This window comes from Zea mays, chromosome 7, assembly GCF_902167145.1.
Source record: "Zea mays cultivar B73 chromosome 7, Zm-B73-REFERENCE-NAM-5.0, whole genome shotgun sequence".
Taxonomy (NCBI): Eukaryota; Viridiplantae; Streptophyta; class Magnoliopsida; order Poales; family Poaceae; genus Zea; species Zea mays.
The window spans coordinates 93,708,739-93,729,470 of record NC_050102.1 but is presented as its reverse complement, the minus strand read 5'-3'; the positions used below and the strand labels follow the sequence as shown (position 1 = coordinate 93,729,470).

General features: G+C 41.8%; 1 pseudogene; it reads left to right on the top strand.

Moving 5' to 3' along the window:
• Positions 1 to 4,958: 4,958 nt before the first annotated feature.
• LOC103634011 (cytochrome P450 81Q32-like) lies at positions 4,959 to 16,726 on the top strand (annotated as a pseudogene).
• The last annotated feature ends 4,006 nt before the right edge of the window (positions 16,727 to 20,732 follow it).

Genomic DNA, 20,732 nt, shown 5'->3' with positions numbered 1-20,732 from the left:
TGGCTGAACCCAAAAAGGGGAGGAGCAAAGGCAAGGCGCTTACAAGTGTCAAAACTTGGGATGACTCTTCAAGTGAAGATGAACCTCCAAGGTCGCATAGCCACCGATCCTCATCACACTCATCACGGTCATCCCACAAGTGCCTTATGGCAAGAGGTAAAATAAGTACTCCATCCTCTAGTGATGATAGCAGTAGTGATTATGAAGGTGAGGGAAAGCCCTCCATAGATGAGCTTGTGGAAGCCACTAAATTTTTCCAAGATGTTTGCACTAAACAAAAGGCTCAATTTAAAACCTTGAAAAATAAGTTGATTAGCTCTCAAATGATTATAAAGGTTTGCTAGAAAAATTTGAAACATTTGCAAATTTAAATTGTGAGCTATCAACTAAAATTGAGCAATTGGAATCTAGTGCTCCACCCACTGCTATCGATGATGGATTGATGTCCTTATTAAAAAGAACGAAAAACTTAAGGCTAAGTTAGCTAGCTCCCAAGAAGCCATTGAAAATTTGCTAGGAAAAATGGAAATTCTTAGCATACACAATGATGAGTACCAAGCTAGAAGACATTGGTAGCACCCCAAAAGTATCTTTAGTTGAAATACCTGAAATTATTAAGAAAGATGCTTCTATTTCCTACTTTGATTTAATTGTTAATTCTAACCCCTGCAATCAAGTTCTTGTTAAGAATGTTGTTATAGAAACATGTTCGGACGAGATTGCAATGGAGAATGAGCAATTAAAGCAAGAGGTGGCTCGCCTTGGAAAGGCTTTGTATGATAAGAAAGGCAAAGCCAAACAAATCCAACCTCCTCAGGATAACACCACTGCGGGAGTGCATAAGTCTGTGGAGGGCGAAACTGTAATTTGTAGGCTATGTCACAAGGAAGGCCACAAATCTTTCCAATGTAAGGCGAAGACCGCGGATAAGCAAAAGCAAAAGCTCAAGAAAAAGCCAACAAGCAAAATCTCCAACACCTATACCAATAAGGTGGACAAAAAGGCTGCTACACCAAACTTAATCAAAAAGAAAAAGAATGGAAAGGTGATAGCAATCAAGGCCAACAAGCAAGCCAACAAAGGAAAGGGGGCCAAACGCATCTGGGTGCCAAAGGAAATTATTTCAACCATGAAGAGCACCAAGAAGGTTTGGATCCCAAGAGGGAAATGAGGAGTCCGAAGGACTTCGGGGAATTTGGAGCCTTGGCAAAATTGGGATGTATATCATGGGATGCATCATAATGGATCAAGTCTATTGCCAAGTGAGTTAGTGCATACTTTGGACCCAAATTTCCCCACCCATGACTAATGTAACTAGATTTATTGTATTTCCTGTTTTTAGTTCTATGTATCTATTTTCATGTATCTAGTTTTACCTTTCATACCTAGTATTACAATTGGTATTTACTTACAAATGCATGCATACTAGGTCAATCATATGGTAGGATTGCTCACTTTCAATTTATACTCTTGAGCAAACCTACATGTTTTAAAAAGTTTAGTCAAGCACGACACATAGCTTATTTAACATCCCTAAGTAAATGATACATCAATTGATATTTTCATATGACATATACTTCAAGTGGTATAATACTTCAATTATGCCTATATTGGTATCATTTAACTTATATGTGCCAAAGTTCAGATTATAGATAATTTGCCCTCTTGATATCAAATCAAAGTGCATGTCTCCTACAAGTATTCAAAACTTGTATGCGCACTTTCAGGGGGAGGTTACTCTATAATCTAAGTCTTTGAGACTAATACATGCTTTAATGTCTATTATTTGTAGTAGTCTCATTGAAAGGAAAATGGAGTCCCTAGAGAAAGACAACAAGCTTCCACTGCAAATCCACAAGAATTCTTAGGTCTCACAAGCCTGCCATTGGTATTCAATTGGTCCGTAATTGACTTTCAATTAGTATATTTGATACTACATTCGATATCATTTACATGTATTCTCCAATATTTGGTTAGACTATATTTCATATCCTATACTTCCCATGTTGCTATTCATGTATAAGTGGTTAAATCATATTCTGTTACCTATGCATAAGGGAAGTTAGTCTAATCAAATCATGTCTTGCACCTCTATTTTTCACTTGCTTTTTCCTAAAATAGAAGATCTATGTCAGGGGAGTATTTCTTCACCTCTAAAGGGGAGAAAATTCTTGCTAAGGGAGAACACTCGTTTAGGGGGAGTAATTGTTTAGTGCTTCAATTGGTATTAATTGACCAAATCATTTATGAGGGCAAGTCTTATTTGCTTCCTACATGTTTTTAATGTCTTCCTTTTCGATGGTTGATGCCAAAGGGGGAGAAGTCTAGGGACCAAAGCAATGAAAATTGTATCAAACACCAAACATCACCAAATTAAAAAAATCATCCTTCAAGTGGTTTTGGCTTTTTGGTCTAAAATAGGAAGTAAGTGAATAATGGAGTTAGGGGGAGGCTTAAGTCCATAATATCACATTGTGGGGGACAAACATGCATCCTAGCAAGTAGATTGCATATTTACATTCAAATGTTTGTTATATTTGCTTGCTTTGGTTGTGTTGTCATCAATCACCAAAAAGGGGAAAATTGTAAGGAAAATGGACCCTGGGCCATTTGGCTCAATAGGTTTTGGTGTTTGATGATCAACATAACCTGTGGACTAATGTGTTTGCTAGTGTTTGTGTTTGTAGTTCACAGGATGCTAAACTAACTTGGACTAAGGCATTGAGGAAAGCAACACCTCAAAAGAATACATTATGAAGATCAAGTTAAGTCCAAGAAACAAAGGAAGTGTTGCCACGGCGGACTGTCTGGTCTGGAGCACCGGACTGTCCGATGCACCCAGGAATAGTAGCCCAACGGCTAGATCCTGGTGGCACTAGTGGAGAGAAACCACCAAACTGTCTGGTGTGAAATCCAGACTATCTGGTGTAAAAAGCCTGCGCGCCAACGGTCACCTGCGGTGTCAGATCCAATGACAGGGGCACCAGACTGTCCGGTGCCCCACCGGACTATCCGGTGTGCCGCAGAGAGCAGTAGCTTTTCTCCAACGACTAGTTTTGTGTTGGGGGCTATAATACACCCCCGACCGGCCATTCCAAGGTGTGGGAGCCCAAACAACATACCAAGGCATAGTATAGACATTTCCAAGTGCTCATACACCCAAGTGCTTAATAGAATCACTCGGTGATTAGCGTAGGTGCTTTGCGAAGTGCTTAGGTTAGTTAGACTTCTTTAACGCTTGCTCTAGATGAATCCTAGTTAGTTGAGTGAGTTTAGAAAAATCACATCCCCTTGGCTCTTGCGCGAGTCGTTGTAATTTTACCGAGTGGGACGAAAGTCTTGCGAGACCGTGACAACCGCGTTTGTGTCACGGCCACCATCGTGTATCGGAGGGAACGAGGCCGCGACGTTTTGGCCGGAAGCTCGTTAGTGGAGACGACGGGGAGCGTCCGAGAGGATCCGAAAGCGGAGTACCACTTGCGCGTGGAGAAGACACACGGCTCTCTACGGAGTTACTCGACCGAGGTGCTTGGCCCTCGTGTGGGCTTCCCTTTGCGTAGGAGCACCAACACGGGTTAGTCCGGACCTTGCGTGGTTCCAGATACCTCGGTAAAAATACCGGCGTCATCCACGAGAGTTTGCATCTCTACCTTGCTATTTAGCTTTCGCTTTATATTAAGCATTTAAGGTTCAATCTTGTGTTTATACTTATATTGTTTAGGATTGAAACTTAGACATTGCGGTAGAGATAGCAACACTTAGACAAAACCTAGTTTGCACATTCTAGTTTGATTATTTGCATATGTTTTGCTGTAGGGATTTATTTGTGGCCTAGTTTAGAGAAAGTTTTAGAAGTCCTAATTCACCCCCTCTTAGGCGTCACCTGTTTTCTTTAAAATTGATTCTTCACAAGAACAAGGCAACCCAATTTATGTAGAGTCAGGTGACAGTAGTTCCAATGATGAAGGTGATGGTGAGTTTCAATCAAACTTTCTAGTTTACATTTGTTATTAACATAATGTAATTTTTATTCTTTGGAATCTCAATTTTTTCAAGGCAATAATGATGTTGGTGCCGATGGAAGTGGTGGCACTAGGGCTGCTAGTCCTGTTAATGGTGACTTATCTCAACTGCACATGTGACATGAAAATGCACACATGCAAGCAAGATTTCTATATATTGCTTCTTGGCGACATAAAATTGATACGTGCTTTGTCATTCTAGGTTCTAGACATGGGGAACCAACTCCTTTGCGTCCAAGATCAACAAGAAAAAGGAAGCCAACTCTCAAGAACAATAATGAATTATAAATGGTTAGATTACCCTTTCGCCTACTAACTTATACAATCAATACCTTATTGTGATTTATCTCATGACACTTTCCTATGTAAATATTTGTAGTGTTGTATGGCTCCAAGGAAAAGATCTAGATATGGCAATGCTTCACTGATTAATGTCTTTTGGCGATATGTCGTTGGCTTAAATAGACTCCTAACTTTTGTAACGTACTAATATTTGAAGTTGCCATTACTTTTACTATCTAATGGACTGTAATATGCGATTTAGTGGTGACTTAATTATGTTATGTACTAATATTTGAGGCTGCCATTACTTGTCCACTTCATATTTAAGCTGTTGTTATTGTTGGCTTCATTTTTTGATGGTTGGCTGCTGCATAACACATCTGCTGCCACAACTCAGCTATTAGTGAGCTTGCCAAACAATGTGATTATTGTTTTATTCTTTTGGTTTTGTGTGCAATCATTCATGTATTAATCTTTTAATGGATTAGAGATGGTTTTAGGCGAAATGTTGCCAATTTTTTTAAAAAAAATGAATTTGGTCAGATATTTCTGATATATCGTGTTTATCTATGTCCTCCGATATTTTTTGTTTTTCGGTACTGAAAACCCTGCTACTACAAAGCCTTGGGTGGATCGACCGTCTACCCGGCGTCAATGAGGCTCTGGTCCGTCTCTAGGAGAGACACGACGTGTGTGTCGCTGGCCTCGTCACGACAGACGCCGAAGTTGCAAAACTGGTGCCCCCCAGACACGGAGAAGAAGGGCACCATTAACGAGCTCCTATCGCTGCAAGAAACTGAAGCTGACTACTAGACTAACACTATCATCAAAGGCATTGTCTCGGTGAGTTGTCTCTCTTGGGAATCAGTCCTCGTGTTGTGACACAGACGTGGTTGCAATCTCAATGCATCTACTGCAGATACTGCTTAGTGCCGGCATAGACACATCGACGCTGATCGTTGAGGCCTCGTTTGGTAACTCGTGTAATAGCCTGGTTTGAAGCCTAATACACGCCCCACGTGTAATTTGGCCCACGATGGGATCACGTTCCCTGTGCAGCCCAAATGTGTCTTTGGCAAATCAGGTGTTGGCATGAATGTTGGGCTAATACACGCTGATACGCGGGGACAGAAAAATCTCCATCCGAGGCGTGGAAGACGTCTCGCGGACCTTGCGTGCGAGCACCACCACTCTGCTCACATCGGCGTCGGCGTGCCGCCCTTCGCATCGAACTCTGCCAAACCTACGCCATTCCACACGAGCGGCGTTCGTCGCTCGCACGCCATATCCACGCCGTCATCTTCGATCCAGAAGAGTTTGTGCCTTTTGTCGACACTCGAGAGCCATCTGCGGGTCTCCAACAGATTCAGTAAGCTTCTTCATTCTTCCAAGGAGCCTGCTGGTCTCAACGCCACAGTAAGTCTCGTTCTAGACGAACGTGAGTTTTTCTTCCTTCCCATCCTTTCTTGCGCTCTATTTACTCATTCTGATGGCATGTGCCTTACGTTGTGTGCGCCTAGACTAGGAGGAGTGGACGGACTAGGACTAGCGAGAAATTTTAATTGGCTCCAGCAAGAAAAATAATATACTTTGCTTATTCAACCAATCCATGCATATGTGATTTGAATTTCTCATGTTTCCGTACTAGCTACCTCTTTTTTTCACATGTTTGCTGATAATCAAAGTAGTAATAGGCTTACAAAAGAATTTGGATTGCAACTTATTACCCTTTCCAAAGTAAATTAAAACATGTATTTGTTAGCTAGAGCAGAGGACAAGTGAAGTAAAGCAAGCCACACAATCAAAAAGCAAAGTCGCGATGACTTTGAATTTATATAACGAGTTCTTTCGCATAGCTACTGCAAAATTTATGAGTTTACGAATACATGCATGGTAGACATCTTCATCCAAAACCAAGGTTAATTCTAAGTCTTGGGAGAAACACTTCTCTCGGTGGTTTTCAAGGTCTACCTCCATTTGAGTTCTAAGAGTCGGTTGGTTGTTGTTTTACAACAAACATGTTATTGAGTCTGTTTTTCAGCAACAGAGGCTTCTACATATTCTTGTTTTTCACTCGTTTCACATTTCCACTTTGATCGATACTGTTATGGAACCTAGTTCATTAGGGGTAAACAATGCCAAGAAGTTGGCTAGGCAGAGTTGGCTTGGAAGGTGAGAGCACCTAGAGGGGGGGTGAATAGGTGATCCACAAGAGATCAATCACAGAGATGACACAGTGGGTTATCCCGTGGTTCGGCCAAGACCAACGCTTGCCTACTCCACGTTGTGGCGTCCCAACGGACAAGGGTTGCAATCAACCCCTCTCAAGCGGTCCAAAGTCCCACTTGAATACCACGGTGTTTTGCTTGCTTTTTCTCAATCCCGTTTGCGAGGAATCTCCACAACTTGGAGCCTCTCGCCCTTACAATTGAAGTTCACAAAGAAACACAGAGCAAGGGGGGAAATGAGCAACGCACACAAGATTTCAAAAGATTAGAGCAACAGCACGCACACAAGTAGCAACAAGAGCTCGCAACACAACTCAAAGAGTTCACAACTCCACAAGAGCTCTATATGCTATCACAATGAAACGAGTGCGCGAGATCGATGTCTTGGTGCTTAGGAATGTTGTAGGAATGCTTGGTGTACTCCTCCATGCGCCTAGGGGTCCCTTTTATAGCCCCAAGGCAGCTAGGAGCCGTTGAGAACAAATCTGGAAGGCCATCCTTGCCTTCTGTCGTCGGGCGCACCGGATAGTCCGGTGCACACCGGACACTGTCCGGTGCCCGATTTCCTTCCTTAAACAGCGCAGCCGACCGTTGCAGATCTGGGAGCCGTTGGCGCACCGGACATGTCCGGTGCACACCGGACAGTCCGGTGCCCCCTTCCGACAGTTGGCCAGGCCACGTGTCGCGCGCAGAATCCGCGGCCGACCGTTGGCTCGACCGACGTTGGCTCACCGGACAGTCCGGTGCACACCGGACAGTCCGGTGAATTTTAGCCGTACGCCGTCGGCCAATTCCCGAGAGCGGCCTCTTCACCCGAGGCAGCCTGGCGCACCGGACACTGTCCGGTGCACCACCGGACAGTCCGGTGCCCCAGACCGAAACAGCCTTTTGGCTGTACACAGCCAACTCTTCTCTGACTCGTTTTCTCCTGTTTCTAACACTTAGACAAGTATATTAGTACACAAAACCAATGTACTAAAGCTTAGAAACATACCTTTACTTGTGATTTGCGCTTTGTTCATCCATGGGCATAGATTCACATTTAAGCACTTGTGTTTGCACTCAATCACCAAAATACTTAGAAATGGCCCAAGGGCTCATTTCCCTTTCAATCTCCCCCTTTTTGGTGATTTATGCCAACACAACATAAAGCAACTAGAACAAGTGCAAAATCACTTCAAATAAAATAAATTTGAGTTTTATTCAATTTTGGCATATATGAATCATTCTTTGCCACCACTTGGTTTGTTTTTGCAAATCAAACTCAAATCTCTATCTCTAAGTCAAACACACATGTTGAAGCATAAAGAGAGTTATTCCAAAAGAGATTGATCAAAGATTTCAAAAACTCCCCCTATTTCCCATAATCAACACTTCTCCCCACAAGAAGTCAACTTTTGACAAAAGAGACATGAAAGAGTTTTGACAAACCAAAAGCTCTACTCTACTATTTTCAAATCTCTCAAGTGGTAGCTGATCCATTTATTGCTTTGACCTTTATTTTCTCCCCCTTTGGCATCAAGCACCAAAACGGGATCAATCTTGGCCCTAGAACCCCATTGCCTCACCAAAATCTTCAATTAAGAGCAAATGGCAATAAGAGTTCATGAGATGGACTTGGAATAAGTTACCCTCTCATCGGAGTGCAGTGGAAGTCTTTCATGGTCCAAGTCCACCTTTTCCCTTTCAAACCTCCTTTGAGACTAAAACAAGCAAACTCAAGCATATGGTTAGTCTCAAAGCGTCAAGTTGTAACACATCTCGAATTTCTGCGTCATCACCCTGCTAAACTCTTCACAAGACTTTTGGTTAGTAGAACCAAATATTATGTCATCGACATAAATTTGGCACACAAACAAATCACCATCACATGTCTTTGTAAAAAGAGTTGGATCGGCTTTCCCAACTTTGAAAGCATTAACAATTAGAAAGTCTCTAAGGCATTCATACCATGCTCTTGGGGCTTGCTTAAGTCCATAGAGCGCCTTAGAGAGCTTACACACATGGTCGGGGTACCGTTCATCCTCGAAGCCAGGGGGTTGCTCCACGTACACCTCCTCCTTGATTGGCCCGTTGAGGAAAGCGCTCTTCACATCCATTTGGTACAACCTGAAAGAATGATGAGCGGCATATGCTAGCAAGATACGAATTGATTCTAGCCTAGCCACAGGAGCAAAAGTCTCCTCGAAATCCAAACCTGCGACTTGGGCATAACCTTTTGCCACAAGTCGAGCCTTGTTTCTCGTCACCACCCCATGCTCGTCTTGTTTGTTGCAGAACACCCACTTGGTTCCCACAACATTCTGCTTGGGACGAGGCACCAGCGTCCAAACTTCATTCCTCTTGAAGTTGTTGAGCTCCTCTTGCATGGCCAACACCCAGTCCGGATCTAGCAAGGACTCTTCTACCCTGAAAGGCTCAATAGAAGAGACGAAGGAGTAATGTTTACAAAAATTAACTAATCGAGACCGAGTAGTTACTCCCTTGCTAATGTCACCTAGAATTTGGTCGACGGGATGATCCCTTTGAATCATCGCTCGAACTTGGGCTGGAGGTGCCGGTTGCGCTTCTTCCTCCATCACATGATCATCTTGTGCTCCCCCTTGATCACACGCCTCCTGTTGATGAACCTGTTCATCGTCTTGAGTTGGGGGATGCACCGTTGTTGAGGAAGAAGGTTGATCTTGCTCCAAGTGTTCCTGTGGTCGCACATCACCAATCGCCATGGTGCGCATAGCGGCCGTTGGAACATCTTCTTCATCTATATCATCAAGATCAACAACTTGCTCTCTTGGAGAGCCATTAGTCTCATCAAATACAACGTCGCTAGAGACTTCAACCAAACCCGATGATTTGTTGAAGACTCTATACGCCTTTGTATTTGAGTCATAACCTAATAAAAACCCTTCTACTGCTTTGGGAGCAAACTTAGAATTTCTACCCTTCTTCACTAGAATGTAGCACTTGCTCCCAAATACACGAAAATAAGATGCATTGGGTTTGTTACCGGTTAGTAGCTCATACGACGTCTTCTTGAGGAGGCGATGAAGGTAGACCCTGTTGATGGCGTGGCAAGCCGTGTTCACGGCTTCCGTCCAAAAGCACTCGGGGGTCTTGAACTCTCCTAGCATCGTCCTCGCCATGTCGATGAGCGTCCTATTTTTCCTCTCTACCACACCATTTTGCTGTGGTGTGTAGGGAGCGGAGAACTCGTGCTTGATCCCTTCCTCTTCAAGGAACTCCTCCACTTGAAGGTTCTTGAACTCGGACCCGTTGTCGCTCCTTATTTTCTTCACCTTGAGCTCAAACTCATTTTGAGCTCTCCTGAGGAAGCGCTTGAGGGTCCCTTGGGTTTCAGACTTATCCTGCAAAAAGAACACCCAAGTGAAGCGGGAAAAGTCATCAACAATAACTAGACCATACTTACTCCCTCCTATGCTCAGATAGGCGACGGGTCCGAAGAGGTCCATATGCAGCAACTCCAGGGGTCTTGAAGTGGTCATCACATTCTTGCTGTGATGAGCTCCTCCCACCTGTTTACCTGCTTGACAAGCTGCACAAGGTCTACCTTTTTCGAATTGAACGTTAGTCAAACCTATCACGTGTTCTCCCTTTAGAAGCTTGTGAAGGTTCTTCATCCCCACATGTGCTAAGCGGCGATGCCACAGCCAGCCCATGCTAGTCTTAGCTATTAAGCATGCATCTAGACCGGCTTCTTCTTTTGCAAAATCCACTAAATAAAGTTTGTCGTCTAATACACCCTTAAAAGCTAGTGAACCATCACTTCTTCTAAAGACAGACACATCTACATTTGTAAATAGACAGTTATATCCCATATTGCATAATTGACTAACCGATAGCAAATTATATCCTAGAGACTCTACTAAAAACACATTAGAGATAGAGTGCTCATTAGAAATTGCAATTTTACCTAACCCTTTTACCTTGCCTTGATTCCCATCACCGAATATGATTGAATCTTGGGAATCCTTATTCTTGACGTAGGAGGTGAACATCTTCTTCTCCCCCGTCATATGGTTTGTGCATCCGCTGTCAATAATCCAGCTTGAACCCCCGGATGCATAAACCTGCAAGGCAAATTTAGGCTTGGGTTTTAGGTACCCAACTCATGTTGGGTCCTACAAGGTTAGCACAAATATTCTTAGGGACCCAAATGCAAGTTTTGTCTCCCTTGCATCTTGCCCCTAACTTCCTAGCAATTACCTTTCTATCCTTTCTACAAATTGCAAAGGAAGCATTCAAAGCATGATATATTGTAGAAGGCTCATTAACTTTCCTAGGAATATTAACAACATTTCTCCTAGGCATATTATGAACAACATCCCTTCTACCAACATTTCTATTATGCACATATGAAGAACTAGAAGCAAACATAGCATGAGAAAAATCATCGTACGCATTATAACTCCTATAAGCATTTCTAGTTTGTCTCCTATCATGATACAAAAAGGCATGGTTCTTTTTAGCACTAGTAGCCATAGGGGCCTTCCCTTTCTCCTTAGTGGGAATGGGAGCCTTATGGCTTGTTAAGTTCTTGGCTTCCCTCTTGAAGCCAAGTCCATCCTTAATTGAGGGGTGTCTACCGATCGTGTAGGCATCCCTTGCAAATTTTAGTTTATCAAATTCACTCTTGCTAGTCTTAAGTTGGGCATTAAGACTAGTCAATTCCTCAGTTAATTTAGAAATTGAAACTAAATGATCACTACAAGCATCAACATCGAAATCTTTACACCTAGTGCAAATCTCAACATGTTCTACACAAGAATTAGATTTACTAGCTACTTTAGTATTTAAGTCATCATTAACACTTTTTAAAGTAGCAATGGTTTCATGACAAGAAGATAGTTCACTAGAAAGCACTTCATTTCTTTTTAACTTCTAAAGCATAAGACTTTTGTGCCTCTACAAATTTGTCATGCTCTTCATACAAAAGGTCCTCTTGTTTTTCTAAGAGTCTATCTTTTTCATTCAAGGCATCAATCAATTCATTAATTTTATCTACTTTAGTTCTATCCAATCCCTTGAACAAACTAGAGTAATCTATTTCATCATCACTAGACTCATCATCACTGGAAGAATCATACGTGACATTGTTTTGATTACATACCTTCTTCTCCCTTGCCATAAGGCATGTGTGACGCTCGTTGGGGAAGAGGGATGACTTGTTGAAGGCAGTGGCGGCGAGTCCTTCATTGTCGGAGTCGGAGGAGAAGCAATCCGAATCCCACTCCTTTCCGATATGTGCCTCGCCCTTGGCCTTCTTGTAATGCTTCTTCTTTTCCCTCTTGTTCCCGTGTTCCTGGTCACTATCATTGTCGGGACAGTTAGCAATAAAATGACCAAGCTTACCGCATTTGAAGCATGATCGCTTTCCCTTGGTCTTAGTCTTGCTTGGCTGTCCCTTGCGACCCTTTAGTGCTGTCTTGAATCTTTTGATGATGAGGGCCATCTCTTCATCATTAAGACCGGCCGCCTCAATTTGCGCCACCTTGCTGGGTAGCGCCTCCTTGCTCCTTGTTGCCTTGAGAGCAATGGGTTGAGGCTCATGGATTGGGCCATTCAACGCGTCGTCCACGTACCTCGCCTCCTTGATCATCATTCGCCCGCTTACAAATTTTCCAAGAATTTCTTCGGGCGACATCTTGATGTACCTAGGATTTTCACGAATATTGTTCACCAAGTGAGGATCAAGAACGGTAAATGACCTTAGCATTAGGCGGACGACGTCGTGATCCATCCATCGCGTGCTTCCGTAGCTCCTTATTTTGTTGATAAGGATCTTGAGCCGGTTGTATGTTTGTGTCGGCTCCTCTCCCCTTATCATTGCGAATCGTCCGAGCTCGCCCTCCACCAACTCCATCTTGGTGAGTAAGGTGACATCATTCCCCTCATGAGAGATCTTGAGGGTGTCCCAAATCTGCTTGGCATTGTCCAAGCCGCTCACCTTGTGATACTCGTCCCTGCACAAAGAGGCTAGCAACACAGTAGTAGCTTGTGCATTTTTATGGATCTGTTCATTAATAAACGAAGGGCTATCCGAGCTATCAAATTTCATTCCACTTTCCACAATCTCCCAAATGCTTGGATGGAGAGAAAATAGGTGAGTACGCATTTTGTGACTCCAAAATCCGTAGTCCTCTCCATCAAAGTGAGGAGGCTTGCCAAGTGGAATGGGGAGCAAATGAGCATTTGAGCTATGCGGAATGCGCGAATAATCAAAAGAAAAGTTTGAGTTAACTGTCTTTTGTTTGTCATAGTCGTTGTCGTCGTTGTCCTTTTGGGAAGAGGAAGATTCGTCGCTGTCGTCGTAGTAGACGATCTCCTTGATGCGCCTTGTCTTCTTCTTCTTCCCTTCCTTCTGTCTATGGCCTGAGCCGGAGTCGGTAGGCTTGTCATCTTTGGGCTCGTTGACGAAGGACTCCTTCTCCTTATCGTTGATCACGATTCCCTTCCCCTTAGGATCCATCTCTTCGGGCGGTTAGTCCCTTTCTTGAAGAGAACGGCTCTGATACCAATTGAGAGCACCTAGAGGGGGGGTGAATAGGTGATCCACAAGAGATCAATCACAGAGATGACACAGTGGGTTATCCCGTGGTTCGGCCAAGACCAACGCTTGCCTACTCCACGTTGTGGCGTCCCAACGGACGAGGGTTGCAATCAACCCCTCTCAAGCGGTCCAAAGACCCACTTGAATACCACGGTGTTTTGCTTGCTTTTTCTCAATCCCGTTTGCGAGGAATCTCCACAACTTGGAGCCTCTCGCCCTTACAATTGAAGTTCACAAAGAAACACAGAGCAAGGGGGAAATGAGCAACGCACACAAGACTTCAAAAGATTAGAGCAACAACACGCACACAAGTAGCAACAAGAGCTCGCAACACAACTCAAAGAGTTCACAACTCCACAAGAGCTCTATATGCTATCACAATGAAACGAGTGCGCGAGATCGATGTCTTGGTGCTTAGGAATGTTGTAGGAATGCTTGGTGTACTCCTCCATGCGCCTAGGGGTCCCTTTTATAGCCCCAAGGCAGCTAGGAGCCGTTGAGAACAAATCTGGAAGGCCATCCTTGCCTTCTGTCGTCGGGCGCACCGGACAGTCCGGTGCACACCGGACACTGTCCGGTGCCCGATTTCCTTCCTTAAACAGCGCAGCCGACCGTTGCAGATCTGGGAGCCGTTGGCGCACCGGACATGTCCGGTGCACACCGGACAGTCCGGTGCCCCCTTCCGACAGTTGGCTAGGCCACGTGTCGTGCGCAGAATCCGCGGCCGACCGTTGGCTCGACCGACGTTGGCTCACCGGACAGTCCGGTGCACACCGGACAGTCCGGTGAATTTTAGCCGTACGTCGTCGGCCAATTCCTGAGAGCGGCCTCTTCGCCCGAGGCAGCCTGGCGCACCGGACACTGTCCGGTGCACCTCCGGACAGTCCGGTGCCCCAGACCGAAACAGCCTTTTGGCTGTACACAGCCAACTCTTCTCTGACTCGTTTTCTCCTGTTTCTAACACTTAGACAAGTATATTAGTACACAAAACCAATGTACTAAAGCTTAGAAACATACCTTTACTTGTGATTTGCGCTTTGTTCATCCATGGGCATAGATTCACATTTAAGCACTTGTGTTTGCACTCAATCACCAAAATACTTAGAAATGGCCCAAGGGCTCATTTCCCTTTCAGAAGGAGGCTAGATTTGTGTGGGGGTTGTGATTAATTTTTCTTCAATGCATGATCTCAATTGATACAATCCCATCCTTGTATAGAATTAAGGAAATAACAAACATCACAACATGATCTGATCTAGTCTTATCCCTTTCATGATCCTTATCTATTGTAGTAAGTAATTTTTCCTAGCTCACGATGTGTCTTTATTTTGCATGGTTGTTTGAAACTTGAGAGCTCAAAGAAAATGCAACTAAGAATTTGGAAGGCCTTGAAATTGTTACTATCAATTGTCCGAAAGCAATCTAGTAGGCGAACGTTCAGTTGGAACTTGTATTAACACTTCTTGTGAAATGTTTGTTTTTTCCAAGCTCGTGGATGTGATCCTTGTTATTAAAGAAAGACTAGAACTATGGATATTTGTTTAATTTGCCATGAGCAAACTAGCTTATACAAATGCTCTATTATTTGAAGAGTAGATGTGACATGGTCTTTAGTATTTGTGCTATTTTTCTGTTTTATTTTAAATTTTAATATGAACAGTAGATGTGCCATGGTCGTGTACGAACAAGCATGTAGATGTAGGACAGGGATGGTTTACGTTGGAAATTTTAATATGTATATGCAGTGGAGAGAGCGAGTCAGAGTTAGCATGTTACACTTCTTATAGTCACATGGAGATTAATACACGCATCAGGGGATCAGTGGGAGGTGTATTGGGTGGCCGAACGGGATCCACCTGATCCACGGGTGGTTTAGCTCATGTGTGCATTAGAACCTAGACTTGCCAAACAAGGCAAATGGTGCTGCCGCTGACCACGGTTTACAAAATTGTTTCCTATGCGAAAACCGCTACCCACCGGTAACGGTTTACCAACGGTAAACCGGTAAAATCCGGCCGGTTTGACCAATTCAAATCAATTTGAATTCGAACCGGTTTATCGGCGGAAAAACGGTGAAAACCCGCTCTAAACCGTCGGTTAATCGCGAAACGAACCGGTTTTTGCTGTTTTTTACAGAAAAAGTGGAAATTTTTGACAATATTTATTTGTAGTTTGCTCAATTCACATTGCACAGTAAATATTAATTGATCCACACGACATGTGTTCACCAAAATAACATATAACATGCATTTGCAACCACAAACTCCAGTTCTCATGCAACAAACAAACAGCGAACTTCGCAATACTCAAATACAAGTTCTTTTACAACTCTCCAATGAGGCAACAACACATAGGTCGACTTATTTCATAATACTCACAAGTTTATCTCGAGTCATAGTGATAGTACTCAGGCATGTTGAAAGGATCGTGATATTATTCCAATCCGTTATAGTGATAGTGATAAGTCTATACAAAATATATGAGATACATTAGCGAGAAAACAAGAACATCAAATAAATATTTATCCATAAAGCAAAAAAAACATACCGGTATGTGTGTTCGGTGTTTGTGTATTGCATGTGTACTTCACCAAGTGTTGGACTTTTCTCCTAATCAACAAATCTTAGGAACACATATAGAAGAACTGGAGCTAAGGGTTCTAGATTGAGTCTTGTCTAGACGGATAGTTATTAGAAGAACTGAAGTTACTTGATCTACAGATTCCATCTTGGTCAGGAAATGAAACCGAAATTTGACCACTAATGCCTAAACTGGACTTGAGCTATGGGTTTATCTTCACATATAACATATAACATCTTCACATATAGCATATAACAGTAAACAAGACTAATATGCCTAAATTAACCACTAAATACTCAGTTTTGGCATTAAATCCGATTTTCTGGCAAAAAATGACGGTTTACCGGTCTCAAATAATGGTTTACCAGCTGTTTTCTGGTTTTATGATTTTTTTTCATTTTTTTTGAATTTAGAACGAATTTTGAAAATAAAACCCGGTGGTTTACCGCCGGTTTTGTAAACCATGCCGCTGACCAACCCAGAAGCAATGCTGAAGACGAGAGATGAGATAGATGCCAACATCGGTAGTTCCCTGCTGGTGGAGGAGTTAGATATGACGAACCTCCGGTGTCTGCAATGTGGTCAAATTAAAGAGACCCTCCGAGTCTTCGACTCTGTCCTGTCGGCCCAGTCATCCAAGCGCATGAGGCCATGGAGGACTTCACCGTTGGAGGGTTCCATGTCCGACGCGGCACCATGATGATCCTCGTGAACGCTTGGCTCATCCATGGGGACCCCAAACTGTGGGAGGCGCCTGAGGAGTTCAGGCCGGAGCGGTTCTTGGACAATACCATGGTGACCATGGTCACCGCCCCCTTGCTACTGTTTGGGCTTGGATGGAGACGCTGCCCTGGGGAGGGGATGGCGATGCGTCTTCTCGGCTTGACACTGGCAGCTCTACTGTAATGCTTCGATTGGGATGTAGGTGGATGTGGTGCTCTTGACATGGCCGAAGGTGTTGGGCTTTCAATGCCGATGGCCAAGCCATTGGCAGCAACCTGTCGCCTAGGGTGTTCGTTAAGGCCGTGTTGTCTGCTGCAACATGAATAGCCGAATGCAGTTTCTTCTGAAGAATAAGCCGAACGAGGACAATCTTATGGAATTTTGTTAAGACCGTTCCTGAATTTTAAGGGACCCAGGCGGGATTATAAATAGAGGTCCTAATACCATAAGAACTACTCCCTCCGCCCTAAAATAGTAGTCGTTTTAGATTTAAATTTTTATATCCATATTTATATATATAATTATGAACATAGACATATATATACAACACATATACATTAATTATTGTATGAATCCAGTAAAAAGGTAAAACAAATTTTAATTTTGGATGGAGGGAGTATTTTTTTACTATTATATATCAACTAACTAAAATAATTTAATGTATCACATAAAAATTTAAGTTGTGATAGAAAGAAGTAAGATCATTACCTCAAATAATATATTACAGACCACCTTAAAATGTCTCTAACATTTCGTGATGCAAAATCATCAATGATGGCTTCAATATTAATATCAACTAACATTTTTTTTCTCAATACATAAAGTTGCTAGCCTATTTAACCTTTCTTGAGACATTTTAGATCTTAAATAATTCTTCATTAATTTTAGCTTTGGGAAGGCCACATCTACTGGTATTGTAAATAATATCCGATAAGCAATAGATATATTGGGATAACAATCCATTTCTTTGACATGCTCAAAATTTTCCATAGCAGGCATTGATCTATCTGGCAGTGTCATTTACAATATTCTTAACTCTGATATCAAATTATTTTCCTCAAAATTAGATGAATCATCAACAGAGAAACTTTTTGCCAACATGGCACAATAGTCCTTGAGTTTAATGTGATTCAATGATTTCAATGATGCTGAGTAAAAAAGAGGCCCAAATATACCATTGAATACTTTGAGGTCTTCAAATATATTTGTTAATGAACTACTTGCCATATCAAGCATAACCAAAAAGCAATTTACTTCAAAAATATTTCTATCCTTGTAGATTTTCCGCAGTGCTGCAATCAGTTTCATCAAAATGCTTTTTTCTAAGAGCATGACGCTTTACTAGAAATGTTGCCTCTACACTCATAACAGAAGCAATATCCTTGGCAACCATCATACTAGAAGCAAACCCTTCGTCTCTATATTTGTCAAAGTAACACATTATACCATCTATTTGCTCTAAGGTAGAGTCAAGACACATTGATGGTGATAGCAACTTCTTGTTCACAACATTTACACCATATAAAATATCATGCCATATAACCCTACCGAGAATGAACTCAAATGAACCAACAAAGTCATACAAACTCTTTGACATGGGATGAGTATCAGAAGCATGATGTAACTCAAACAAAGTCGCCCTTATCTGTGGAGCTCAATATCTAATTGCGGCCACACTTTTAATATGACTTTACCGACAAGTGTTGCACAATGATTTCATAGTCAAACATGGCACATGATCAAGTAAAGTTTACACCTTTTTGTAGAACCAAAAAACAATGTATATATCTTTTGCACAATTCCAAAAAATGAGATAGATTTACTACAAGATTTTGCCATATCACATAGAGTAAGATTAAGATTGTGACAAGCACATGGCATATAAAAAGCTCTTGGATTCTTATCAAGCAAATGTTTCTATACTCCTTGATAATTTCCTTTCATATTATAACCATTGTCATAACCTTGACCCCCTTATGTCACCAATATTAAGATCAAAGGATTCCAATAAATCAATCAAAACAATGAAAAACCCAAACCAGACGTGTCAACCACCTTTAAAAACCCAAAAAGTACCCCTCAACCTTAATTTTGTTGACAGATATATTGACATGTCGAACTATCAAAGACATTTGTTCTTCTTGACTAACATCCGGAGTAGAATCGAGAATGATAGAGAAGTATTTTTGTCTCTGTAATAATCTTTATGATAGCTCTAGTAGTATCAGAAGCCAAAAGAGATATCAACTCATTCTGAATTTTATTACTAAGATGATGGTAATAAATATCCTTGCTTTCAATTTTTCTAAGGTGATCCTGCATTACCAAATCAAATTTTGCAATCATTTCAACACAAGCCAAGAAATCACCATTTTTCATGGTAAAGATGATTGCTGGACCCTCAAAATGCTAAATTGCGTTTACCAAGAAATTTTATGATGACAACTATTCTGAATAAAACTTGTCTCATGTGTTCTTTCTCCTTTGTAATTTTTCGTTGCTAATCTTTATTGATTGTTTCTTATTTTCTTAGTCTAGCCCTCAATTCATTCCAACATTTCATACCAATGATATGCTCATCACTATTTTCATGTTCTTTCAGCCTCTCACTAGTATGTCTCCAATCTCTATATCCATCATGTGCTAATGAACTTTTGCAACTATCAGATTTGAAAAGCTTACAATAGAAGAAAAACACTCTATCAACATGTTTTGAGTAAACTAACCATTTTCTATCATGTTCCTCACCATCGTTAACTTTCTAAAAAAATGGGAACAAAAAAATGTCTAGAGTTGCCATCCAATGGAAATACACGATTTTTCTCTTATCGGTACCTTATTGATTAATGTATCTCTTGCTTCGTTATCAAGATTATTCCAATTTCTCGGATCATATATGTCTACGACCACTACTGGTGTTCATCAACACTAGCAGACTCTGTAGAAGTTGGATGAGATATGTTACCATGATCATTTACATTGTGGTTTGTAGGTCCTTGATCTTCTGATTCCCCATCAAATTGTTCCTGCGCCGGCTTCCAAAGCACTAGTGCCAATTCATTTGTATCTCTAGAATCTCCCTCTTGAGAAATTTATCCATGGCTCCTTACATGAATGATATTTGTATCTCTAGAATCTCTAGGGTTGGATATCGAGTTCAAGTTCGAACTGACACTAGTCCAAGTTCGAGCTAGCTCGCTAACAATAGAAAATAATAATTATACTCATAGTTTTATAGATTACATCAATGTAATACCAAATTAACACAACTCATCATTTATCAGTTCACAATTCACACACATGTTCATCAGTTCAAATAACAGTTATAGTCGTACAGACCAATTTAACACCTAGACACAATTAATTAATCATCAATTTAATTCATAAGTCATAAACACCACACATATAACATGTTCATCAATTTATGAGTAAATAACATATATATATACTAGGTTCATGCCCGTGCGTTGCAACGGGAGTAAAAAATAGATATAGATCGACAAACTCCTTGCATCTTCAGAGTACATTAAAGTGCTCGATTACAAAGTATGAATAATCACAATAAATACAAGCTTACAGTACACTGAAAGGTAGCCAGAGGACCCCCGTCTCAAAAAGAAAGACATCCAAAGGAACTGAAGGAACCTGATTAATAGTCTGTTAACTGATGTAACCTGAATGTTCGTTACCTTTTCCATGGCATTACTGATTACCCCCACAAAATCAAGAAAAATCTCAGCGATTTCTCCACAGACAAAGGCAATGTATCTTTCTAAAGAAAAAAGGAAACAAAATCGTACATGGACGCTATGAAAAGGCAACCAATCTTCTTATCGTACATATTGAACATTTCGATTCCAAGCTATCACATCAAGCATGAACAGAAGTAATCCCTAAGCAGTCAGCATGAAACATTATAGGCAAGCCGAAGGCTCACATGATTAGAATCTGAGTAAGGGATAAACCAACATAAATCTCACCGTAAATACGGCCGTAAATACGAAGAGTAACTTGGTGAAGAAACATGTATTGGAAGAAAATTCCCGTACAAACACTGAAGGAGCAAACACATAAACCCACAACTTTTTTGTAATGAGGTACAAAATCAAACAAGGCTCCAAAAGGAATAATTTTTTCGCAGCAACAGCGACCAGAATCCCAGCAGGAACCATGATCCACCAACACGCATTTGACAGCGCAAAAGCAGGAGGAAGAAAAAGCGTATCCGATTCCGCTTTCCCGTCCTCTCCCTTTTCCTCAGAAACGGCCAGCAATGACCATCCTGCCCCCCCACGAGAACCCGTCGACCATGAAAGATCCCCGTCCCTC